At 38.2% G+C, this 12,353-nt stretch overlaps 1 protein-coding gene across 5 annotated transcripts in view; it reads left to right on the top strand.

Annotated features, from left to right (window-relative positions):
- Positions 1-12,353, top strand: part of PPARG (peroxisome proliferator activated receptor gamma) — a 119,133-nt gene that overhangs the window by 21,809 nt on the left and 84,971 nt on the right. Inside the window, exons 3-4 of one of the 5 annotated variants that reach the window (XM_019494977.2) lie at positions 1,454-1,595; positions 5,446-5,512. The exons of 2 other annotated variants lie outside the window; for them this stretch is intronic. The gene's annotated coding sequence lies outside the window, so the exon portion shown is untranslated. The remainder of the gene's footprint in view (positions 1-1,453; positions 1,596-5,445; positions 5,513-12,353) is intronic. 2 more of the 5 variants (XM_019494928.2, XM_019495022.2) reach the window with 2 other exon arrangements.

Genomic DNA, 12,353 nt, shown 5'->3' with positions numbered 1-12,353 from the left:
TTTATCAGTTATAAAATTCGCAAAGAACACCAGACATAGTTTTATGTATTAGACGTTATTGATAATTATAGAATATTATAAATCAGAGAGACAAAATGTTTTAACTTCAGTTGACTGTCAAGTAACCTCATGAGTAGAATTGTTACACTACCAATAAGAGAAGCAAAATCAAGCTCCTTTTGCTTGGAAGGTGGATTAAGAGTGGAAAACCCCATTGTGAGACAAATACATTACTTACACATAAAATCACGTAATGTACAGGTTACTGAACCTTTTAACTTGTGATTTATGGGAGAATAAATATACGTGACATAAAAAGTCCAGATAAATTCCTTTTAAAACATGGGTGCCATTTGTGACTGTATTTTGATGAGGAAGACATATATACCAGGAAGAAGATTAAGTTATTACCTCATTATATACAGTATATGTAACAGCCATGGTCACAGCCAGACTAAGCTGGATCTGTTAAAGTGACCTAGGGATGGAAGGTTCTGTAAGTCTGATTATCAGTTCTCTGAATCATCACTAAGTCATTTTTTTCACTGAAAATTCTTAGTATGAACAGGAGTGAAATTTTAGACAAGCCAGGTTTACCTTGCAAAGTCATATTACATCAAGCCTCAAAATTTAAGCTGTTTTGCATGTGGGAAAGACAGACTGTAATAAAGCAAATGGTTGGTGTATTATCCTAGCTACTGAAACTAAAGTTTTGGCTGTATATTAAACATTTACATTAATAAAAATGTGTGGGGTTTTTGAATGCTCATTATTTTTGTTATTGTGTTAAAAACATATTTATGTTTTGTTAATTGGATAAAATGAAGTTGGATCTCCTTCTGAAAAAATGCTGTCTAACTTGGGAAATAGCATACATCTTCAGTTGAAACATTGAATTTTTATCCAGAGTAAGAATTTTTGGATTGTGCTTTATATTTGTCAACCATGAAAGAAGCACCAGAAATCTCACAAGAGAACATGTTTCCCCTTAACTATATCTAGCCTGATTTTTAGATCAGAAAGGCACAAAGAAGCATGTAAACTTTTGAATTCTATGCATATTGAATCTGAATTTTTAAGCTCATTTTTTTCACTCATTTTAATTATCAACTGTTGTTCAAAGTGGCTCTAAACCATAAATTCATAAGCTTGAAACTTTTGCAAGCAGAATAAAAGAGCTGGAGTTTGTGATCTGTGGGAGGGTAAATTCCAGGGTTAATTTATAACTAAAGTAAATGAATCTATAAAAAGAAGAAAAGGTCCATAATAAATATGTTAACAAATGATGAGAAAAAGAGGCTTGATAAAAGATATCAGAACTTGTTTGGTCCCAGTGATTTTATGACAGAGGAATTCAATTATAGGTGTGTTTGGGAGGAGCAAATCATAATTCTGTAAATTACTAATGGGACACAAAGCTCTTTATCATGTTCTTTATGTGTTTACATGCAAGGTTGGTCCTGCCCTCTGTAAATAAACTCTTAGCACCTACGCTATGCACCTATGTAGAAATTCGGTGTCACAGCAGAAGGAACACAGATACAGCTTGGGCTGAATCATTTTTCAAACATGTGGGCAGTGCCATTTAAAATGAGGTTAGTCAACAGATTGCTTTTCCTTACTCTTGCTTTATAATTTGTCAAGTTTTTTTTATTTAATTCTCTGTGCAGTAGTAACTGTATTGAGCTTCTTACTAAAAACTTGGGATCTGATACATACAGCACCAATATACTGTGGAGATGAATTAAATTAATTGTATTAGGTTGAATGTATTTAGTCTTGTGTTACATTTTCTTTATATAAGGCTTTAAACCTGTAATTTAGATAATGACTCTTCTTACTTATCCAAGAGGTAGATTAGCCTCAGGTCAATTGCAAATTAACTCCTAGGGCCTACCCTGAATTTAAATTGATTTTAAGGGCTGCCAGTTACTTGATTCTGAAATCAATAAACCAGTATCTTTTGTCAGTCATTGAAAGGAGGGTTCTTTCTGGAAATGCAAATCTAAATACTTAGGGGCACCCATTCTAATAGTAATTGCAGGAAAATTTTAGGAAGCCAAACTTTGGTTGCAGAGCAGTTACAAAGTACAAAGTAGTTAGGACAATTCACATGTCTCCAGTGAGGATTCCACCCTAATATGTGCAGTTTTACATAGATTCACATAATCTAGTGAATAATTTCTCACTGATTAGAGACTCCTGCTGCTTTAAAACAGATTGGCTTGCACCAAATTTATTTCAGGGAACACCTGTGCTGTTCCATTCTTCTGTTGACTCCAGTGTTGTGACAGCATTCACGTCATGAAGATGATCATATGTAGAATAAAAACTTATACCGCTTAGCCAATGTATTAATTTAACAAGATTATTCTAGGGAATTAAACACTTAAGGAAAATGTTTACTTTATTTCACTATTTACTACCTTGTGATTGTGGGAAAAGCTTATTTGGATAGGAATGCCACAATGAATGATACCTTTATCCTTTTCCCTTAATGTTCAAAAGGAAAAATATTTAATTTCTTTATTTCAATTATTCCTTTCCTGGTGTACCACTGACCTAATCGTCGTCAAGAATGTTACTATGCCAAGGAAATAATTTCATAATCAAAAGCTGTGAACTTTTGCAATCTTGATTCATATAAAATTTAGAATATAGAAATGTGTTTGATATATGCAGCACCACTGAAACTTCCATTTATTTCTTATTTATTTCTTCATGTATTTGCATGTTACTTGGAAATTTAAACTCAATTAAAAGGAATCTGGGTCTGGGGGTACAGAGAAAAGATTATACTATTATAAAAAGGGCAAAGAAAAATAATTAGGGAGGAACTGGGCAGATAAATTCTTACTCCTGCACCAGTCCAACCACTTTCATTGGATCTCTAGTTAAGAGTAAATAAATTGGTAGAAAAGAGGTGCTGGGAGTCTGATGAAGTGCGACAATTTCAGAGCTACAGAGAAACAGAGCTGAGTTCTGTAGAATCCAGTGAGGATAATGGGTCCTTCAGAATTGTGTCATAAAATAGTAGTCCAGATTCAAAGCAATTAATACCAAAATTATCTCACAACCAGCAGTAGCATCACCCTAACTGGTGGGACCTATATGTCTCCAAAGTGACTCAAACTTAATATCATATGACTTGGCTGTTGAAAAAAATTGGGTGAAAGATTCAGGGAAATACCTTTTGATTATGTTTTTGGGCTTTTTTTTCATTAACATATCACGTGATTTTCCCCTCAGTCTCTAGGAATGCTTTGGATGTCTGTCAAGACCACAATGTTGCCTGTACTATAGAAATATAAAAGTTCCTCTATATGAATTGCCATTACTATTTTCCTTATCTGTGAAGGAAGCACAGCTACTCCCACTGGGGAAATTGCATGTTAACTTGATTTTAAAATAAAAAATCAGAGGGAAAGGTCACATCCTAATAAGCTGTGCAAATCTAAATTCCCAAGGAGCCTCAGAATGATCTTGTATGATTAAGGCACTAACAATTTTCCAACAATGTGCTATTAAACTGCTTCCAGTGAGTGTCTTTTAGCATCTTGGAAGAATTAGTGAAATAAAGAGACAAATCAGCAGGATACAGTTTCCAGTTCTGGCCTTAGATTTATGGGGGCATCCCTCATTGATGATTCTGAGAGATCTTTATCTTTAGGTTTTCCCCTCCTTTCTCTTCCCTCCTCTGTAATGCTGATATGTTCCATAACCCCCTGTAGCTTTTTTCCAGGGTTCTTGCAAGGCCTTTAAAGTCAACAGGAGATGTGTCTGTTTCTGAGGGAAGAAAAGGAGAAAGATGTCACTGGCCATTTCGGCATGAGACACAGAATCAGGAAAAACTGCTCTTAAATTAATTGGGAAGTTGAGTTTTGAAGATATTTTATCTTGTAATTGAAATAGGGAATACTATTCAGACCCTTTCTGTCAAACAGTTTCAACTGTTAAAGGTTGTTGCATATATAAAAGTTGGCAGCAACTTTTCTTGTTCTTTATAGGTAAAAATAACAGAGGATTGGGCTAATTACCTCCTCAAATTGATCAAACTGGCTCCATATGCTTTTGATTTAAGCATCTCCTGTTCCTCCTATTCTCTTTTGTTCCATGACATGTAGCAATATAATGGCTCTTTAAGCTTTGGCACACACAGGGAACTACATTAAAGTTCTTGCTTTGTGTTTAGACAGAGTGATATTCCTTCTGAATATGAATGTTAAGATCATCAGGACTCCCACAGAGATTTTTCACTAATGTGTAACATGTTCCCTTGTGCAGCATTGCTTCTGTTCTATCACAGAGCAAAAAATAAGTAGCAAACAAATGGTATCGTTCTAGCAATCACCTTCCTTTATGTCTTCTTTTGAGAAACATAGTGATATTTGCATTTAAGTTCTGTCAGTGCTTATGGTGCATCTTGATTTATTTTAACGCTAGGACGATGAATTTAATGTGCCATTCTCTGTCCTCAACTCTGGTCCACAATACGATATAAATTCTCTATACTAGTGTAAACTATTCTCTGCATCATGTCTGAAAATGTAGACCTTGTTTCTCTGAAAACAGTACACCAGAGCTGGTTTTAAGTGGTGTCAGTAGTGTGTGGCCTTTTTCCAGATCTGGGATTGTAGAGGAATGTTTTTCTTGAAGTGATTGAGCTGCTCGCTGCAGGGACTACGTGGGAGAATCCCATTAGCATGCTACATCTGGTTGTGCTGGCCATAGGGATTTGAATACTCCATATCCTAATATTGATCAGGAGGCACACCAAGCACCCTGGCAATAAAAGATCAAGAATGAAATCCTGACCTAACTTGGTGTATCTACACGAGACGCTAATTGCTCATCAGCCAAATAATACTAATTAAGTAGTCAGTAGCATGTCAGAGCACAAACAGTGTTAATACGCTACTGCGTAGTAGCATCACTAAAAAGGCATTTACCAGCACTACTGCACAGTAACTCCAGTTACTGTGAATTTATTTAGTACTTGATTATACAAGTACTAAATAATTGCATAGTAACCACTGCACAGTACCATCTTGTATAGACCTGCCCACTGTAATTAATAGAAGTTCTGCCATTGGCTTCCTAAAAGCCAGGATTCCACAGAAATATTAGCTATTATCTTGGTTAAATAAATGAACGTAGGTTGTGTAATGTAATACAGAATGAACCAGGAGCCAGATCCTGTAACAGTTTATACTAGCTGATCATCTGCTCCATAGTCCACAACATGAGGAGTTTTGCTTCTTTCTACCAGTTCTACATCTTATGTCATGCACACTTTGTAGAGTCAACCTTTGTACTTTAGGCTTGCCTAGATCAGTGGTTCTCAACTCTTTTAGACTTGAGGCACCTCTCCATAACTTTTGTGAATTGAGCAGCATCCCATTAAAAAAATCTAACATATAGTATTTGTTAATATATTTGTTATAGTATTTACCTGCTGGAAGAGTGGCCAGGAAGGAGGAGTAGCAGCTGCCAGCAAAGAGCCTGCACTGCAGTGAGTTTTGGAGCGGGTAGAGGAGGGTTGGGGTGAGGGAGAAGGAAGAGCAGTTGAAAGGGAAGAGCCTGCACTTACCTTCTCACCTGAGCTTGCACTTATCTCTTATCTCCAGCATCACCCTGGTTGAGAATAGCTGGCCTAAGTGAAGCTACTCATTGGATACAAGACAACTGTCTTGTTGTGAGCCTGGGGAAGGCAGAAATCTCTGGATAGTGGACAAAGTTTGACATTTGCCCCTCCATTTTAACATTTTTTTCCAGGCAACATTCATAGTTTGTGAGGAAAATTAAGAGATGAATGAAAATCAAGCCCTAAATTCAGGAAGAGCACACACCAACTGCTGAAACTTCCTTAGCCTGACAAAGGGTTTTTGAACTCGAAAGCTTGCTTAATAACTATTCTCCAACTATTTGGGTTGGTCTAATAAAAGATATCAAATTCATCCAAGGAACCTTGTCTGCCTAAGCCCTAAATTCTGAACTTTTCCTCACTAAGAGTTTGAACAAATTTGTCCTTGCTCTTCCTTTGCTTCAAGTTTTGTCCTGTTTTTAAACCAAATATATTATTCCTCATGAGGGGTCATTTAAAACTACCACAAAAAGATCAGGTTTCTATGCATGAAGGTGGTAGTATGATTATAACAAATGTACTTGCCTTGCTACACAAGAACAGGAAGTGTGGGGTGTGGGAAGCAGCCTGTTTTTAAGGACCCAGTTTGTATTTGAAATGGTCCAGAATAGTTTCAGTGGGAGTTTTGCATACAGAAAGAATGCAAGAAGTGTCCTATTCCTGACATTCAGCTGCGTAATGTAGTATAATGCACTGGATATTATCCAAATGTCCATTATGAACTTTGTTAGTTTATTTCTTTTCTTTTGTTGGTGGGGGCTGTTTTTTCTGCTACATTTTAAACTGGAAATATTTTAATCTTGTAATGGTTCTTTAAGTAATACTCAGTCTTTATAGTTATAATTTATAACTCTATAATTTACATTGTGATTTTTGCTTCAAATTCAGTTAATTTAAAATTTGCAAACTTTTGTTTTTTAATTGTTTTAGAGCAGTAAAAAGCTACAGTAAATCATCTTGAGTAGAAAACTTAGAACAGTAAGAAGCTACAGTTACTCACAGATATAACACATCCCTCCAGAACCACACAATATTTTAGCTGTACACAGGCATGCTTGAGCAGTTACAAAAAGTCACAGTAAGAACTTTTAGTTCCTCATAGGGTAATTGCTTACCTAGAAAATAAACCTAGTTGTAAAGATACTGAAATATGACAACATAATTTATTGCATGCTAAGTTATAGGGATTCTGTCAAAATGAAGTGAGGATAAAGAGCAAATTGATTTAGAACTACAGCAGTCTAATACTTAAGTACTCCAAACTGTATAGGCAGGATTCTAATTTGTAGTTGCACAATATGGAAATCACAAGCATATGAAGGTTGAGGTAATGCATGTATATAATATTAATATGATTTTTCATAGTAAACTTTCTAGAAAAAAAGTATATAAATGTGCTTAAACATTTGTGTCAAACCTAAATTGTGCTCTATATAATTTATCATGACAATTAACTTGAAAGATCTCTAGGACTTAGAAAGAGAATGTTTATATAATTTTAAATATAGAAGAGGCAAGCTGATGACAAGAACACATGACATGAAGAAGGGAACTGAAATTTACCCAATTTGTTTCTTCCTCCCCTTTTATTGCTGCTAAAATTTAATGTGACTTCTCTGTTTGCACCACTATAGTTAAAGTTGTATCACCAATTAATCATTAGCTCTTACACTTATGGGGTTGAAACTTGACTATAACTGTTCACTGGGTTGAAACATGCAATGTAAGTCAAAGCCAGGAAGAAAACAGGAAAAAAATGTAATGTGGAGTGGCATCTTTCGGTTGATTCTAAGAAATCCAAGTTAAGAAGGACTAGATGGTTCAGGGACTTAGTATTAACATATCTGGCCTTTCCCCTTCAATGTCACTGTTACAAACCTTGACAGGCTGTTAGTAACTGAAAATCATTACTCTTAACAGCTGCTTGATACACTATGAAATGAGTTAATGTTGTTAATCCTTTTTCAATATACAGTTTTCCATCTCTCTAGTGCAGCTTCCTGGAGCCCAAGGGTTAAAATGAACATTCTGACTGAACTCACAAGCGGAGTTTTCCTAAAGGTTAAGATGGAGAAATATTTCATAGTCCCAATGATATTTATGCACACAATGTTAAGAGCTTTTCAAATCTATTTAATGTCTCTCTCTCACTTTTACAGTTTACTTTCCAGTTGAAAAACAAAGGAATTTTTAAAATATGTTAATGTAAAAGCTGTGATATAAATTGTCAAAAGTAAGGAAATTCTAAGCTTGCATCTCTTAAGTGTTCTGTTGTTCTTGGGAGCACTATTCTGCCTTTGCCATTGGACAAAAAAAAATGACATTTTGACTCTACTGCAGAAATCTGCTATTAGAACCTGAAATTCTAGTTTCCATCATTCTTGGACAGAGATGCCTCTGTAGTATAACATTTCCATTGACATCAGTAGAAGATTCACTCTGTGAAGTGGTCCTCAGTAGTTAACATGTGAAGAAAATATAAAAAGTAATCTTTTGAATGTGGAACATTTGGGTCCTGCAAGTTATGGGTACAAATACTTGCAGCTTTGAAAAATAGCTTTGAAAAAACAAGATTAGGATACTGGTAAACTTATTTAAATGTCAAAAATGTGCTTCCTGGGTGAATGGTGTTCATGGAAAACACACGAACTCTGGTGGACAATTAACAAATTAGCTACATAATAAATGCCTCATGTGGCCAAAGGGGAGAGGGGAGCAAGGCATTATACAGGTGATATCTGACTAATGGATGAGTTGGAGAAACTTTGGATCCAGAACACAGGAGTTGGAAAATTAAAATCAATGAAAAAAAAACATTAGAAATAATAAATCTGGAAAGTAAAATAAAAAGCACCCTTCTTTTGTTTCAGCTTAGTTGCATGTTGAACAAACTTGTAACACAGCAAGGTTTTTTGCTGTAGAATACCATAACAGCATAGGTCTGTAACAGTGCCATACCTGTGGTTTCTTGCAATGAAACATCCAGATTACCAGAGTTTTATCCATACTGGGCGTATCTGTGTGTGACACTACTGTGCAGTGCTAACTGTGCATTTGTATAATCAAGTACTAAATAAATGTGCAGTAATGATAAATAAATTAGTATTTGTATAATCAAGTACTAAATAAATGTGCAGTAATGCTGGCAAGTATCTTTTAAGAGATGCTACTGTGCAGTAGCCTAATACAGTGATACAGTGCAGTAGTGCATTAGCACTGTTGGTGCTATGACGCACTACTGTACAATATTATTCTGCTACTGTGTGGTCAGCGTCTCATGTAGATGAGCCTACTGTACAGTACTTTCTTGCCTTTGGAAACCAAGTACTTATTAAGACTATGAGCTTATCCCTATCCTGCAGACCAAGCCTATTTTGTCTTTTCCGTTGCAAATCCATAGAGGCAGAAGTCATTTCTTTCTTTGTGTTCAGATAACAACTAATGCATAATAACATAAGAACTTTTGGTACCAGAGAACTAAGGTAACACTCAAGTAATGTTTTTATTAAATCAGTTCAAAAGAAAACCTCTTCTGAATAATTAATTTAGACAGAGTGGGTGCATCTATATGAGACATTTACTGCAGGGTAGACTAATTAGCTCCTCAGTGGCTGTGTCTACACAGGAAACTGACTGCCCAGTCATTACTGTGCAGTCATTTAGTACTTGTATAAACAAATACTAAATGACTGTGCAGTAACTTGGGTTACTGTGCAGTAGTGTCAACCAATGACTTTTTTTGTGACGCTGACTGCATGTAGCCTGAAACTACTATGCAGTAATGTTACTGCCACGCAGTGTTACTGTGTAGTAGTCTCAGGCTACTATACAGTCATTGTCTCATGTAGATGCAGCCAGTAAGCGTCATGCATCTAGACGCACACCCCTATTAGGCTGGAGTAAACTAATTAACTCTGCAGCAGAATAGTATAGTAAAATTTCTGCTATCTGGCACGAGTGGAGAATGGGGGGTGCCAGTTATCTAAAAATTCCAGTTATCTGAGAGTTATATAGTGCCATACTTGTGCAAATCTTTGAAGAATTAATGTACAGTACATTACAGTATAACATACTGTATAAAGAATAAAATAGTAAAGAGGTACTCACCAATCAAGTAGTAGCAAAGCAGGATTGGAGTGAAGAGAAATCCTGAGGCAGTGATGTAACTTATAACTAAAATCATTTACGCTACTGTACTGTACATAATTTACTGCCTCTTTGGAGATTCAAGGGGCAAGGGGGGGTCTTGCAGTGCCTCAGAGTCATCTACATCAATTGTAGGTGCAGAAGTTGATGGTGATGGGGCTGATTCTGTACTGGCTTTATAACAAGCCCTGGAATCTTTTTTAAAATAAATTCCTGATATCAGCCTGCCTACTTGCTGCCTGTCCCTTTTGCATGAAATTAAAGTGAATAACATGTAACTGCATAACCTACTGTGCAGACTAACAACTCCGCCTTTCAGCAAATTTAATGAAGTTGTCAATATATGAAGCAGTTCTAGCCCAAGATATTTTCTCCTCTTTACCAAAGCCATCCTCTTCAGAGTCTTTTTCAGTGACCTTAGACTTTTCAGGATTCACAACACTATTATTTCTGCATCACTAAAACCATGTGTTACTTCAACTTCCTTGTCAACTTCGACCCACTCTTATATCTTATAAGATATATCTTATATGGAGGATTATTCCTCACTGGTCCAGTCCTGTAGGGAGCATACCAGGAAAGCCAAGGCTGCAACTGAACTCCAACTAGCTTTGAGCATCAAGGACAATAAAAAGTCCTTTTTCAGATATGTGGGGAGCCGGAGGAAAAGCAGGGGCAACATTGGACCCCTGCTGAACCAGATGGGGCAACTGACAAGTGACGCCCAGGAAAAAGCCAACCTATTAAATAGGTACTTTGCGTCGGTCTTTCATCAGTCCCATAGGACACCCATGCCCGCTACGGGACAGGGAAATCCGGGTGAGGGTGATCCCCTGCCCTCCATTAATGCTGACTTCGTGAAGGAACATCTTGAGAAGCTGGATACCTTCAAGCCAGCCAGCCCTGACAATCTTCACCCCAGGGTACTCAAGGAGCTGGCGAGCATCATAGCCCAGCCTCTAGCACGGATCTTTGAAAACTCTTGGCGGTCTGGTGTAGTGCCCGAAGACTGGAAGAAGGCCAATGTGGTGCCTATCTTCAAGAAAGGGAGGAAAGTGGATCCGGCTAACTATAGGCCCATCAGCCTGACTTCTATCCTGGGGAAGATCTTAGAAAAGTTTATTAAAGAGGCCATCCTTAACGGACTGGCCAACACCAACATCTTAAGGGATAGCCAGCACAGGCTTGTTGCGGGTAGGTCTTGCTTGACCAATCTCATTTCCTTCTACGACCAGGTGACCTATCACCTGGACAAGGGAGAAGAGATAGATGTTATATATCTTGACTTCAAAAAAGCCTTCGATCTGGTATCCCATGATCACCTCTTGGTGAAACTGGCCAATTGTCGCCTTGGGTCCACCACGATCCACTGGCTGGAAAATTGGCTCCGTGGTCGGACCCAGAGGGTAGTAATTGATGGAAGTCACTCATCATGGTGTCCTGTGACCAGTGGGGTCCCCCAAGGCTCTGTCCTTGGACCCATGCTGTTCAACATCTTCATTAATGATATGGACACTGGAGTCAGAGGCGGACTGGCCAAGTTCGCCGATGACACCAAACTTTGGGGCAAAGCATCCACACCAGAAGACAGGCGGATGATCTAGGCTGACCTCGACAGGCTCAGCAAGTGGGCGGATGAGTGTTCAACGCCGATAAATGCAAGGTTCTCCACCTTGGGAAGAAAAACCCGCAGCATCCTTATAGGCTCGGCAGTGCTATGTTGGCTAGCACTATGCAAGAAAGAGGCTCGGGGGTCATGATTGACCACAAGATGAACATGAGCCTGCAATGCGATGCTGCTGCTAGTAAAGCAACCAAAACGCTGGCTTGCATCCATAGATGCTTCTCAAGCAAATCCCGGGATGTCATTCTCCCCTTCTACTCGGCCTTGGTGAGGCTGCAGCTGGAGTACTGCGTCCAGTTTTGGACCCCACAATTCAAAAAGGATGTGGAGAAGCTTGAGAGAGTCCAGAGAAGAGCCACGCGCATGATCAGAGGTCAGGGAAGCAGACCCTACGATGACAGGCTGAGAGCCCTGGGGCTCTTTAGCCTGGAAAAGTGCAGGCTCAGGGGTGATCTGATGGCCACCTATAAGTTTATCAGGGGTGACCACCAGTATCTGGGGGAACGTTTGTTCACCAGAGCGCCCCAAGGGATGATGACTAGGTCGAACGGTCATAAACTATTACAAGACCGTTTCAGGCTGGACATAAGGAAGAAGTTTTTTACTGTCCGAGCCCCCAAGGTCTGGAACAGCCTGCCATCGGAGGTGGTTCAAGCGCCTACATTGAACACCTTCAAGAGCAAACTGGATGCTTATCTTGCTGGGATCTTATGACCCCAGCTGACTTCCTGCCCTTTGGGCGGGGGGCTGGACTTGATGATCTTCCGAGGTCCCTTCCAGCCCTAATGTCTATGAAATCTATGAAATCTCACTTTCTTTAAGTTTGTTGACTGGATGTGTAGAAGGAGCATCCTTCACCATTTCAAGAATTTGAACTATTGTATTTTTTCTGGGTCTCACAGTAAAGCCTTTTCAAAGTCTTTTTCTTAAGAAGACCCT

This window comes from Alligator mississippiensis, chromosome 12 (genome assembly GCF_030867095.1).
Source record: "Alligator mississippiensis isolate rAllMis1 chromosome 12, rAllMis1, whole genome shotgun sequence".
Taxonomy (NCBI): Eukaryota; Metazoa; Chordata; order Crocodylia; family Alligatoridae; genus Alligator; species Alligator mississippiensis.
Note: the sequence above shows the minus strand (reverse complement) of the source record. Positions and strands in the feature narration are given on the sequence as shown.